The sequence below is a fragment of the Scyliorhinus torazame genome, chromosome 14 (assembly GCF_047496885.1).
Source record: "Scyliorhinus torazame isolate Kashiwa2021f chromosome 14, sScyTor2.1, whole genome shotgun sequence".
NCBI lineage: Eukaryota > Metazoa > Chordata > Chondrichthyes > Carcharhiniformes > Scyliorhinidae > Scyliorhinus > Scyliorhinus torazame.
The window spans coordinates 176,379,312-176,394,424 of NC_092720.1; the positions used below are offsets into that span (position 1 = coordinate 176,379,312).

The following is a 15,113-nucleotide window of genomic DNA, read 5'->3' on the forward strand; positions in this document are numbered from 1 at the left end:
CCTTATTACCTCCCATCAGATCACCTTTACCTTTACCACTTGAGCATTTCTCATGTCCCAATTTCTATCCCTCACAGGCTGAAACTGATGTCGGAAACCAAGCTTTGATTTATGACCTAATTCATAATCACCTGCCATTTCTGCTGCTAATCTCGCAGTTTTAACCCTCTGCTCTCCAACATGAGGCTAAGTGAATGAGCTAGGGTCTGGCAGATGGAATACAATGTTGACAAATGTGAGGTTATCCATTTTGGTAGGAATAACAGCAAAAGGGATTATTATTTAAATGATAAAATATTAAAACATGCTGCTGTGCAGAGTGACCTGGGTGTGCTAGTGCATGAGTCGCAAAAAGTTGGTTTTCAGGTGCAACAGGTGATTAAGAAGGCAAATGGAATTTTGTCCTTCATTGCTAGAGGGATGGAGTTTAAGAATAGGGAGGCTCTGCTGCAATTGTATAAGGTGTTAGTGAGGCCACACCTGGAGTACTGTGTTCAGTTTTGGCCTCCTTACTTGAGAAAGGACTTACTGGCACTGGAGGGTGTGCAGAGGAGATTCACTAGGTTAATCCCAGACCTGAAGGGGTTGGATTACGAGGCGAGGTTGAGTAGACTGGGACTGTACTCGTTGGAATTTAGAAGGATGAGGGGGGATCTTATAGAAACATATAAGATTATGAAGGGAATAGATAGGATAGATGTGGGCAGGTTGTTTCCACTGGCGGGTGAAAGCAGAACTAGGGGGCATAGCCTCAAAATAAGGGGAAGTAGATTTAGGACTGAGTTTCAGAGGAACGTCGTCACCCAAAGGGTTGTGAATCTATGGAATCCCTTGCCCAGTGAAGCAGTAGAGGCTCCTTCATTAAATGTTTTTAAGATAAAGATAGATAGTTTTTTGATGAATAAAGGGATTAAGGGTTATGGTGTTCTGGCAGGAAAGTGGAGCTCAGTCCACAAAAGATCAGCCATGATCTCATTGAATGGTGGAGCAGGCTCGAGGGGCCAGATGGCCTACTCCTGCTCCAAGTTCTTATGTTCTTATGAGTTCTCATAACATCAGGAATTGAATTTTTAAACTCCTCTAAAATTATAATTTCTCTGAGAGCTTCATACGTTTGGTCTATTTTCAAACCCCTCATCCACCTACCAAAATTACTCTGTTTGAGCCTTTCAAACTCCATGTATGTTTGCCCAAATGCTTTCCTTAAATTTCTAAACCTTTGTCTGTAGACTTCTGGCATTAGTTCAGATGCACCCAAGATAGATGTTTTCACCTCCTCATACGTCCCAGATAACTCCACCAGTAATGATGCGAAGACTTCACTAACTCTACCTCCCAGCTTTGTTTGAATCAGCAATACCCACATGTCCTGTGGCCATTTCATTTGTTTAGCTACCTCGTCAAATGAAATGAAAAAAGCTTGCACTTCCTTCTCGTCAAACCTTGGAAATGCTTGGACATATTTAATCGATCCACGCCAAGCCTTCGACTTTGACGGCTTTTCTCAATATCCTCATCAATATGATCGAACTGTACGTTTCCCTTTCCATCTACAAATTTTAACTGACTGTCATGTTTCGTGGCCATTGAGACTTCCGGGTGCGGCTATGCAGAGCTAGGTCGCATATTCGGTAGCTCCTGCTTGGAACGGACTTTTGGGCTCTTTTGCAGGGCCCCCACGGCATTTGTTTGACATTTCCCGGTGTGGGAAGAAGGCTGCAATATTCCCCCGACAGTGTCCCCCAGGAACGGTATGTCTCTTGGGTACCAGACACAGCAGAAACAGTAAAGGATTTGGCTGCAACTGCAGGATAAACAGGGCCTCTTCCAGCATCCAGGCGGGGGAAGGGCAAGCTTAAAGCTGCAAGCTGACCTGAGGGCCTGTATCAAAGGTGAATTCTAGCAGCAGAGGGAACAACTGTGAAAAGATCTCATCAAGGCCACTGAAGGGACTTCCAGTTGCGGTGATGCCTAGCTAGCCGCACGTTTCGGCGGCTCCAGCTCCGACGGACCTTCGGGCTCTTTTAAGAGCCCCAACGGGGAATTTTTTGACGACGCAACCCGGTGTGGGGTGTGTGAGAAGGGAGTCTCCACCCCCCCACCCCCAAACGAAGGAAGAAAAAACCGGCGGCGGCGGCTGCAGCGCGAGGAATCGTCGACCAAAGGGTCAGAAAGAGAGAAGTACAAGATGGCGGCGGAGAAAGCGCAGGCGACATGGGGGCCTGAGCAGGATGAAATTGTGAGACGGTGCGCGGAGCTGCTGAAGAGGGAGGTGCTGACCCCGTTGCTACAGGCAATTGAGGGGCTCAAGGAGACACTAAAGACCCAGGAGACAGAGCTCCGCGTGGTGGAGCAGAAGGTGACAGATATTGAGGACGAGATCCTGGGCCTGGCGGTTAAGACACAGACGCACGAGGCACTTCATAAAAAGTGTACTGAAAGGATCGAGGCCCTAGAAAATGGAGCGCGAAGGAAGAACCTTCGGATACAGGGTCTCCCTGAGGGTGTGGAAGGAGTGGACTGTGGAGCATACGCAAGTACGATGCTGAGCTCACTGATGGGTGCTGAGGCCCCTACGGGCCCCTTGGAGGTGGAGTGGGCAAATCGGATTCCGGCGAGAAGACCAAAAGCGGGAGAACCACCCAGGGCGATAATCGTGCGAATTTACTGCCTTAAGGATAGAGAAGAGGTCCTGAGATGGGCGAAAAAGGTGCAGAGTAGCAGATAACAAAGAACAAAGAACAAAGAAATGTACAGCACAGGAACAGGCCCTTCGGCCCTCCAAGCCCGTGCCGACCATGCTGCCCGACTAAACTACAATCTTCTACACTTCCTGGGTCCGTATCCTTCTATTCCCATCCTATTCATATATTTGTCAAGATGCCCCTTAAATGTCCCTATCGTCCCTGCTTCCACTACCTCCTCCGGTAGCGAGTTCCAGGCACCCACTACCCTCTGCGTAAAAAACTTGCATCGTACATCTACTCTAAACCTTGCCCCTCTCACCTTAACCCTGTGCCCCCTAGTAATTGACCCCTCTACCCTGGGGAAATGCCTCTGACTATCCACTCTGTCTATGCCCCTCATAATTTTGTATACCTCTATCAGGTCTCCCCTCAACCTCCTTTGTTCCAGTGAGAACAAACCGAGTTTATTCAACCGCTCCTCATAGCTAATGCCCTCCATACCAGGCAACATTCTGGTAATACACAATACATAACAATTTCGATATTTATCCCAAACATATGGTATCTGGACGTTCTCCCGGTGTCTGTATCGAGTTTCTCCGCCTGTTCCTGGTCCCTACCACATCCAAAGATGTGAAGGTTCGGTGATTAGCCATGGTAAAGTGTGCCAGATTGTCCATACATCAGCAGTTTCGCTGGATTGGTCCAGATCAACATGCCGTGTTACGGCATTCTACGGAGGAACTTCGTCACGTCGTCCCCTGCTGATTTTTTTGAAACCGTTTCACCCTCTGTCCTTTTCCTTTCATTCCTGAATATTGTCAGTGCGAATAAACTCTCTCTCTATTTCCACGATTCAACTATTTCGCCCAGATACCAGTTACACTATGGAACGCCTCACATTCGCCGTCTCACCCTCTTTGAACCAAAGAGAAAATCGAGGCCCCTATCGTTTCACTGTTGCTATTGGGATAAATTTCTCCCTCTGGTAGTTCAAAGTAATATTGATTAGCTCTTTGGATGTGAAATGACTGTTTAAAATCATAATGTCAGCATTTGGCCTGTTTAATATTGGAACCGGAGGAAAGAAATCAAATCAATGTGGCATGAAATATAAATAGCATCAAGGCGGTGATTCGATCCCACAGAGGGACGAAGTATTCAAAATATTTCATCCTCGGGAGGAATATCATTTCGTCTCCGGGTGGGATTGAACCACCAACCTCTCGGTTAACAGCCGAACGCGATAACCGATTGCGCCACAGAGACGACAATAGCTCGCATCCCTAGAATAAACATGCCAAATTATGATGGAAACAATCTCATCCCGGCCACGTCATAAGAGCAAATTATTGTCCATGCACAAATCTGGAACAAAAACACAAACGGTTGGGCAATCTCGGCAGGTCTTACAGCATCTGAGAAGTCAGAACGGAGTCTGTGGTTCAGGACAGGGTGACTTTGTGTTACAGAACAAAGACTACACCATTATCCGTAGCCCTGCCAATAACGCGCCTCCAGCCTTTTACATTCGAGCCATTTTTGTATTTCTGCTTCCAGATATTCGCAGTGAAACTATAATAAAACTGTATTTTCTGATGTGCAGTTAGGACAGTTTTCTTAGTTTCTAAATATCAGTTGATTTCTCATTCTAACCAAAGGAAATGTGTCTTGACTGTCGACGATCAGTCGGGCAGCGCACTTCGTTCTCCTCGAAGACTCTTTCTCGAAGTGTTTCCCAATATTCACAAAACTAGTGCTTGATTTTCGTGTGTTGCTTCGTTTCATTTTCTCCACTGCCAAGTGGCTCTATTTCTCAAAATTCTGCCCACTCCTCCTCACTGCTTCATGACCAGATGTCAGGAAATTCATTTCCATGGAGGGACTATCGAGACCAAGATTATTCTCCGCGTATATAGAAGGTTCAGTGGGTATTTGGTTGAGACACTTGAAAGTTTTGGGTGAATAGCCGAAGAAGCTGATGTAACGAATTGAGAGAGACTGTTTTCACTTGCAAAAATAAAAGACCCGGAGGAGTAGGATAGATGATAATAGTTAAAATATAAAACCGTGATCTGAGGAGATTCTCGTATTCACAACAGTTTGAATTCAGCAGCCTCTAACAGGAGCAGAAACATGCACTCAGTTGTGACCCGCTTTAAAGAGGCCTTACACAGAGAATTCCGCACCCGTTCATTTCCGAGATACACATTAACTTACCGCTGTCGTGACTCGGAGTCGAAGAAGGTTGATGCAGCCACAGCGCAAAGTACAAACCACTACACGATCACGACGCCACACGTTGCCGCCGAGGTGCACAGTGACTGCCGATGTACTTGATCATCAGCTGTTTGGAATCTATCGTGGCCAACACTTTATGACTCTCTCATTACAAGTTTCGTAGAACACAGTTTGGATACCTCAACATTGGTTCCAGAGTAATGTTCCTGCAACAAGGATATATACATTTTAACCGACGCTGAAAAAAAGAACCGCTATAATAGATAATACATAACAATTTCGACATTCATCCCAAATATATGGCATTTGGACGTTCTCCCGTCTCTGCATCGGTTTACTCCGCCTGCTCGAGGTCCCTCCCATAGTCCAAAGATGTGAAGGTTCGGTGGATTGGCCATGCTAAAGTATGCCAGATTGTCCATAGAATAGCAGTTTCGCTGGATTGGCCAAGATCAACGTGCCAGGTGACTGGCATTGTACAGAGGAGCTTGATCACGAAGACCCCTGCTGACTTTTTAAAAACCATTTCATCCTGTATCCCTTTCCTCTCATTCTTGAATATTGTCAGTGCAAACCAACTTTCTCTCTATTTCTACGACTCAACATCTCCTCCCGCATACCAGTTGAACTTTGGAGCGTCTCTCATTCGCCGTCTCGCCCTCTTTGATCCAAAGAGAATAATCTAAGATCCTTTCATCCCACTGTTGCTATTGGGTGAATGTCTCTCGATGGTAATTCAAATTCATATTCATTAACCCTTTGGATGCGAACTGAATGTTTAAAATCAGAAAGACAGAATTTGGAGTGTTTAATATTGGAACCGGAGAAAAGAAATCTTAAACCGGAGAAAAGAACCCTAACCCTAACCCTAACCCTAACCCCAACCCTACCCAATCTGGAACAAAAACACAAGATGCTGCGCAATCTCAGCAGGTCTGACAGCATCTGTGGAGAGAGAACGGAGTCTGTGTTTCAAGCCACGTTGATTATGTGTCACAGAACAAAGACTACGCCATTATCCATTGCCCCGTCAATAACGCCCTCCAGCCTTCTACATTCGAGCCATTGTTGTATTTTCTGCTTCCAGATATTCGCAATGAAACTATAATTAAACTGTATATTCTGATGTGCAGTAAGGACAGTTTTCTTAGATTCTAAATATCAGTTGATTTCTCGAATCATTCTAACCAAAGGAAATGTGATGTCACTGTCGATGAGCAGTCGGGCAGCGCCCTTCGTTCTCCCCGGTGTCTCTTTCTCGAAGTGTTTCCCATCATTCACAAAACTAGTGCTGGATTTTCTTGTGTCGCTTCTTTTTCATTTTCTCCATTGCCAACTGGCATTATCTCCCAAAATCCTGCCCGCTCCTCTTCATTGCATCATGACAGATGTCAGGAAATTCATGGAGATGGAGGGACCATCCAGACCAAGAATATTCTCCGCGTATACAGAAGGTTCCGTGGGTCTTTACTTGAGACACTTGAACATTTTGGGTGAATGGCCAAAGAAGCTGATGCAGCAAATTGAGAGAGGCTGTTTTCACTTCCAACCAGACAACAACCTGAGGAGTATGCTTGCTGATAATAGTTAAAATAAAAAACTGGGAGCTGAAGAGATTCTCGTATTCACAAGCGTTTGAATTCTGGAGCATCAAACAGGAGCAGAAGCATGCACTCAGATGTGAGCCCGTTTTAAAGAGTCCTTTCCTCAGAGAATTCCTCATCATTTCATTTGCGAAAAACTCATCAAATTATCGCTGCCGTGACTCTGAATCGAAATTGCTGCGGCCACAACGCAGAGCACTAACCACGAGACGATCACGGCGCCACACGTCTGCGGCGAAGCATGTCTGTAACTGTCGATGTACTTGGTCATCATCTGTTTGGAATCTATCATGACGCACAGTTTATGACTCCCTAAAAACATCTTTAGTAGATACACAAGTTTGGATGCCTTAACTTTGGTTCCATAATAATGTTCCTGCAACAAGGATAATTAACCGGGCTCAGAAAAATAACAATGCAATGGCTGTAATATATAATACATAACAATTCCGATATTCATCCCAAACTTATGGTATTTGGACGTTCTCCCGGTGTCTGCATCGGTTTTCTCTACCTGCTCGGGGTCCCACCCGCAGTGCAAAGATGTGAACGTTCGGTGTATTGGCCATGCTAAAATGAGCCAGATTGTCCATGGATTAACAGTTTCGCTGGATTGGCCGTGATCAATTTGCGGGATTACGGGTATTCTACGGAGGAACTTGATCTCTTTGTCTCTTGCTGATTTTTGAAACGATTTCTCCCAGCATTCCTTTCCTCTCATTCTTGAATATTGCAAGTGCAAACAAACTCTCTCTCTATTTCCACGATTGACTTTCTTCGCCCAAATACCAGTTGCGCGTTGGAGCGCCTCTCATTCGCCGTCTCACACTCTTTGATCTAAAGAGAAAAACCTAGGCCCCTTTCGTTCCACTGTTGCTGTTAGGTGAATGTCTCTCCATGGTGGTTCAAATTCATATTGATTAAACCTTTGGATGCGAACTGACTGTTTGAAATCATAAAGACAGAATTTGGCGTGTTTAATATTGGAACCGGAGAAAAGAAATCAAATCAACCTGGCATGAAATATTAAAAGCACCAAGGCGGTGATTCGATCGCACAGAGGGACAAAATAAAACGCGGTTCACGCGGGGTGGCATAACACTTCGTCTCTGGGTGGGATCGAACCACCAACCTTTCAGTTAACAGCCGAACGCGCTGACCGATTGCGCCACAGAGACGACAAATGCTCTTTTCGCTCCAATAAACAAGCCAATTTAAGATGGACACAGTCTCATCTTGTCCATATCGTAACAGCTCATTCTTGTTGATGCACCAATCTGGAACAAAAACACAAAATGCTGGGCAATCTCAGCAGGTCTGACAGCATCTGTGGAGAGAGAACAGAGTCTGTGTTTCAAGCCAGGGTGATTATGTGTCACAGAACAAAGACTACGCCATATCCATTGCCCTGTCAATAACGCCCTCCAGCCTTCTCCATTCGAGCCATTGTTGTATTTTCTGCTTCCAGATATTCGCAATGAAACTATAATTAAACTGTATTTTCTGATGTGCCGTAAGGACAGTTTTCTTAGTTTCTAAATATCAGTTGATTTCTCGAATCATTCTAACCAAAGGAAATGTGACGTGACTGTCGATGAGCAGTCGGGCAGCGCCCTTCGTTCTCCACGGTGTCTCTTTCTCGATGTGTTTCCCAACATTCTCAAAACTAGTGCTTGATTTTCGTGTGTCGCTTCTTTTCCGTTTTCTCCATTGCCAACTGGCATTATCTCCCAACATTCTGCCCGCTCCTCCTCATTGCATCATGACCAGATGTCAGGAAATTGATTTATATGGAGGGACTATCCAGACCAAGAATATTCTCCGCGTATACAGAAGGTTCCGTGGGTCTTTACTTGAGACACTTGAACATTTTGGGTGAATGGCCAAAGAAGTTAATGCAGCAAATTGAGAGAGACTGTTTTCACTTCCAAACAGACAAGAACCTGAGGATTATGCTTGATGATAATAGTTAAAATAAAAAAACTGGGAGCTGAAGAGATTCTCGTATTCACAAGTGTTTGAATTCTGGAGCATTCAACAGGAGCAGAAACATGCACTCAGCTGGGAACGGGTTATAAAGAGTCCTTTCCTCAGAGAATTCCTCATCAGTTCATTTGCGAAAAACTCATCTAATTATCGCTGGCGTGAATCCGAATCGAACCGGGATTGCTGAGGTAACAACGCAGAGTTCTAACTACGAGACGATCACCGCGCCTCACGTCACCGGCGAAGCTCGTCTGGAGTTGTCGATGTACTTGCTCATCAAGTGTTAGGAATCTATCATGACGCACAGTTTATGACTCCCTAAAAACAACTTTAGTAGATACACAAGTTTGGATGCCTTAACTTTGGTTCCATAATAATGTTCCTGCAACAAGGATATATACACTTTAACCCAGCCTCATAAAAATAACAATGCAATGGCTATAATATATAATACATACCAATTCCGATATTCATCCCAAATTTATGGTATTTGGACTTTCTCCCGGTGTCTGTGTCGGTTTTCTCCGCCTGCTCGAGGTCCCTCCCAGTGCAAAGATGTGAACGTTCGGTGTATTGGCCATGCTAAAGTGTGCCAGATTGTCCATGGATTAACAGCTTCGGAGGATTGGCCGTGATCAACGTGCGGGATTACGGATATTCTACGGAGGAACTTGGCCTCTTTGTCCTTGCTGATTTTTTGAAACCATTTCTACCAGCATTCCTTTCCTCTCATTCTTGAATATTGCCAGTGCAAACAAACTCTCTCTCTATTTCCACGATTGACCGTCTCCGCCCCCATACCAGTTGCGCGTTGGAGCGCCTCTCATTTGCCGTCTCACCCTCTTTGATCTAAAGAGAAAAATCAATGCCCCTTTCGTTCTCTGTTGCTGTTAGAGTGAATGTCTCTCCATGGTGCTTCAAATTAATATTAATTAACTCTTTGGATGCAAACTGACTGTTTAAAATCAGAAAGACAGCATTTTAATATTGTTTAATATTGGAACCGGAGAAAAGAATTCAAATCAACGTGGCATGGAATATAAAAAGCACCAAGGCGGTGATTCGATCCCACAGAGGGACGAAGTATAAAAAACATTTCATCCTGGGGTGGGACAACACTTCGTCTCCGGGTCAGCAGGGCACGACGTGACTAAGTTCCCCCGGAGAATACCCGTAACCGGGCTCGTTGATGATGGCTAATCCAGCGAATCTGCCAATCGATGGAAAATCGGGCACACTTGAGCATGGCCAATCCACCGAACCTTCACATATTTGGACTGTGGCAGCGACCTCCAGCAGGCGGAGAAAACCGATGCAGACGCCGGGAGAACGTCCAAGTACCATATGTTTGTGATGAATATCGAAATTGTTATGTATTGTATATTACAGCGTTCGCATGGTAATTTTTATGAGCCTGAATTAAAGTGTATATATCCTTGTTGCAGGAACATTATTATGGAACCATGGTTAAGGCATTCAAACTCTGTATCTACTAAAGTTGTTATTAGAGAATCATAAAGTTTGGGCCATGATAGATTCCAAACAGTTGATGACGAAGTATGTCGCCAGTTACAGGTTGTCTCGGCTGCGACGTGTGGCGCCGTGATCGTCTACTCGTCAGTATTTTGCGGTGTGGCCGCAGCAACCTCAGATCGAATCCGAAACACGAGCAGCGATAATTTGATGTGTTTTTCCGAAATGAGCGTATGAGGAATTATTTGTGCAAAGGCCTCTTTAAAACGGGTTCACAGCTGAGTGCATGCTTCTGCTCCTGTTTGATGCTGCAGAATTCAAACGGTTGTGAATACGAGAATCTCTTCAGCTCCCGGTTTTTTATTTTAACTATTATCATCAAGCATACTCCTCAGGTTCTTGTCTGTTTGGAAGTGAAAACAGTCTCTCTCAATTTGCTGCATTAGCTTCTTCGGCCATTCACCCAAAATGTTCAAGTGTCTCAACCAAATACCCACTGAACCTTCTGTATACGCGGAGAACAATCTTGGTCTCGATAGACCCTCCATATAAATGAATTTCCTGACATCGGGTCATGATGCAATGAGGAGGAGCGGGCAGGATTTTGGGTGAGAATGTCAGTTGGCAATGGAGAAAACGGAAACGATGCGACACACGAACATCAAGCACCAGTTTTGTGAATGTAGGGAAACACTTCGAGAAACAGAATCCGGGGAGAACGAAGGGCGCTGCACGACTGATCAGCGACAGTCAATACACATTTCCTTTGATTAGAATTATTCGAGAAAATAACTGACATATAGAAAACTGTCCTTACTGCACATCAGACAATACAGTTTAATTATAGTTTCATTGCGAATATCGGGAAGCGGAAAATATGACAATGGCTCGAATGTAAAAACGCTGGAGGCGCGTTATTGACAGGGCTACGGAATTCGTGTACTCTTCGTTCTGTGATACAGTCACCCTGGCTTGAAACACAGACTCCGCTCTCTGTCCACAGATGCTGACAGACCTGCTGAGATTGCCCAGCCTTTTGTGTATTTGTTCCAGATTGGTGCATCAGCAAGAATTTGCTGTTACGATGTGGACAAGATGAGACTGTTTCCATCATAATTTGGCTTGTTTAGTCGAGCCGGAAGAGCATTTGCCATCACTGTGGCGCAATCGTTTAGCGCGTTCGTCTGTTAACCGAAAAGTTGGTGGTTTGACCCCCCCTCCCCCCCCCCCCCACACCCACCCCCCGGAGAGGAAGTGTTACCCCACCCGCGAATAAAACGTTTTTTATACTTTGTCCCTCTGTGGGGTCGAATCACCCACACTGGTGCTTTTTATATTTCATGCCACATTGATTTGATTTATTTCCTCCGGTTCCAATTTTAAACACGCCAAATGCTGTCATTCTGATTTTAAACAGTCAGTTCACATCCAAAGAGTTAATCAATATTAACATAAATTACCATAGAGAGACATTCACCCCAACAGCAATAGTTGGACGAAAGAGGCCTAGATTTTTCTCTTTGGATCAAAGACGGTGAGACTGCGAATGAGAGGCGCGCCTAAGTGCAACTGGTATGTGGGTGGAGAACCTCAATCTTGGAAATAGAGAGAGAGTTTGTTTGCACGGACAATATTCAGGAATGAGAGGAAAGGGATACAGGAAGAAATGGTTTTTTAAAAATCAGCAGAGGTCGACGTGACCAAGCTCCTCCGTAGAATACCCGTCACCCGGCACGTTGTTCATGGCCAATCCAGCGAAACTGCTAATCTATAGACAATCTGGCACACTTTAGCATGGCCAATCCACCGTACCTCCATATTTTTGGACTACGGGCGGGATCTCCAGCAGGCGGGGAAAACTGATGCAGAAATCGGGAGAACGTCCAAATAATATCTGTTGGGATGAATTTCGAAATTGTGATGGATTATATATTATAGCGATTGCATTGTTATTTTTATGACCCTGTGTTAAAGTGTATATATCCGTCTTGCAGGAACATTATTATGGAACCAAGGTTTAGGTACCAAACTGTGTATCTACTAAAGTCGTAATTAGAGAGTCATAAAAAGTGGGCCACGATAGATTCCAAACATTTGATGACCAAGCACGTCGACAGTTGCGGGTTGCCTCGGCGGTAATGTGCGGCGCAGTGATCACAGAGTGGTTTGTAATCTGCGTTGTGGCCGTCGCAGCCTCTGTTCGAATCCCAGTCACGGCAGCGATAAGTTAATGTGTTTTTCCTAAATGAACGGATGAGGAATTCTCTGTAGAAAGCACTCTTTAAAACGGGTTCACAGCTGAGTGCATTCTTCTGCTCCTGTTTGGTGCTCCAGAATTCAAACGGTTGTGAGTACGAGAATCTCTTCAGCTCCGGGCTTTTTAGTTTAACTATTATCATCAAGCATATTCCTCAGATTCGTGTCTGTTTGGAAGTAAAAACAGTCTCTCTCAATTTGCTGCATCGGCTTCTTTGGCCATTCACCAAAAGTGTTCAAATGTCTCAACCAAATACCCACTGAACGTTCTGTATACGCGGAGAATAATCTTGGTCTCTCGTCCCTCCATATAAATGAATTTCCTGACATCTGGTCATGATGCAATGAGGAGGAGCGGGCAGAATTTTGGGAAATAATGACAGATGGCAATGGGGAAAACGGAAACGAAGCGACAAACGAACATCAAGCTCCAGTTTTGAGAATGTTGGGAAACACTTCGAGAAAGAGACACCGGGGAGAACGAAGGGCGCTTCCCGACTGATCAGCAACAGTCAAGACCAATTTCCTTTGATTAGAAAGATTCGAGAAATTAAGTGATATTTAGGAACTAAGAAAACTGTCCTTACTGCACATCAGAAAATACAGTTTACTTATAGATTCATTGCGAATACCTGGAAGCACAAAATACAACAATAGCTCGGATTTAGAAGGATGGAGGCGCGTTATTGACTGGGCTATGGATAATGGTGTAGTCTTCGTTCTGTGACACAAAGTCACCGTGGCTTGAAACACAGACTCAGTTCTGTCTCCACAAATACTGTCAGTCCTGCTGAAATTTCCCAGCCTTTTGTGTTTTTGTTCCAGATTGGTGCAACGGCAATAATTGCCATTATGACGTGGGCAATATGTGATTGATTCCATCATAATTTGGCATGTTTAATCGAGCAAGGAGAGCAGCTGTCGTCTCTGTGGCGCAATCGATTAGCGCGTTCAGCTGTTAAGATGGTGGATCGATCCCACCCCGAAACGAAGAGTCAATTCTCCACGGATGACGCGTTTTTTAAACGTCGTCCCTCAGTGGGGTCGGATCACCCACCTTGGTGCTTTTTATAATAGATGCGACATTCATTTGATTTATTTCCTGCGATTCCAATGTTAAACACGCCAAATGCTGTCATTCTGATCTTAAATAGTCAGTTCACACCCAAAAACTTAATCAATATTAAGTTGAACTCCGATAGAGAGACATTCACTCCAACAGCAACAGTGGGATGACAGGGGCCTAGATTTTTCTCTTTGGTTCAAAGTGGGTGAGACGACGAATGAGAGGCGCTCCAAAGTGCAACTGGTATGTGGGCGGAGAAGTTCAATCGTGGAAATAGAGAGAAAGTTTATTTGCACTGGCAATATTCAGGAATGAGACGAAAGGGTGACAGGGTGAAGTGGTTTCAAAAAGTAAGCAGGGGACGACGGGACCAAGTTCATCCGTAGAAGACCCGTAACCATGCACGTGAATCATGGCCTGTCCAGGTAAACTACCAATCTATGAACAATCTGGTACACTTTAGCATCGCTAATCCACTGAACCTTCACATACTTGGAGTGGGGTAGGGACCTCGAGCGGCGGAGAAAACCGATGCAGACACCGGGAGAACGTCTAAATACTATATGTTTGGGATGAATATCGAAATTGTTATGTATTGTATATTATAGCATTTGCATTATTATTTTTATGAGCCTGGGTTAAAGTGTATATTTATCTTGTTGCAGGGACATTATTATGGAACTAAGGTTAAGGCGTCCAAACCGTGTATGTACTAAAGTTGTAATTGGAGAGTCATAAGTGTGGGCCATAATAGATTCCAAACAGTTGATGACGAAGTACATCGACAGTTACAAGTTGCCTCGGCGGTAACGTGCTGCGCCGTCGTCGTATAGTCGTTAGTACTCTGCGTTGTGGCCGCAGCAACCTCGGTTCCAATCCGAATATCGGCACCGATACGTTGATGTGTTTTTCCCAAATGAACGGATGAGGAATTCTCTGTGAAAGGCCTCTTTAAAGCTGGCTCACAACTGAGTGCATCTTTCTGCTCCTGTTTGATGCTCTCGAATTGAAACTGTTTTGAATACGAGAATCTCCTCAGCTCCAGTTTTACATTTTGACTAGTCTCATCAATCATAATCCTCTGGTTCTTTTCTTTTTGGATGTGCAACACTCTCTCTCAATTTGCTGCATCATCTTCGGCCATTCACCCAAAATGTTCAAGTGCCTCAAGCAATACCCTCTGAACCTTCTGTATACGCGGAGAATAATCCGGGTCTTGATAGTCCCTCCCTATAAATGAATTTCGTGACACCTGGTCATGATGCAATGAGGAGGAGCGGGCAGAATCTTGGGAAATAATGACAGTTGGCAATGGAGAAAACGGAAACGAAGCGACACACGAATATCATGCACCAGTTTTGTGAATGTTGGGAAACACTTCGAGAAACAGATTCCGTGGAGAACGAAGGGCCCTGCCCGACTGATCAGCGACAGTCAAGACACATTTCCTTTGATTAGAATGACTCGAGAAATTAACTGATATTTAGAAACTATGAAAACTGTCCTTACTGCACATCAGAAAATACAGTTTAATTATAGTTTCATTGCGAAGATCGGGATGCGGAATATACAACAATGGCTCGAATGTAAAAATGCTGGAGGCGCGTTATTGACAGGGCTACGGATAATGGTGTACTCTTCGTTCTGTGACACAGTCACCCTTACTTGAAACACAGACTTCCCGGGCAACATCCTGATGAAGCTCCTCTGCACCCTCGCCAAAGCATCCACATCCTTTTGGTAATGTGGCGACCAGAACTGTATGCAGTATTCCAAATGTGGCTGAACCAAAGTCTTATA

At 44.6% G+C, this 15,113-nt stretch overlaps 2 non-coding genes across 2 annotated transcripts; both read right to left on the reverse strand.

Moving 5' to 3' along the window:
- Nucleotides 1–3,882: 3,882 nt before the first annotated feature.
- trnan-guu (transfer RNA asparagine (anticodon GUU)) lies at nt 3,883–3,956 on the reverse strand. Its single transcript has one exon. It is a non-coding gene; the product is annotated as a tRNA-Asn (tRNA).
- A 3,680-nt stretch (nt 3,957–7,636) lies between these two features.
- trnan-guu (transfer RNA asparagine (anticodon GUU)) lies at nt 7,637–7,710 on the reverse strand. The gene has a single exon. It is a non-coding gene; the product is annotated as a tRNA-Asn (tRNA).
- Nucleotides 7,711–15,113: the final 7,403 nt, after the last annotated feature.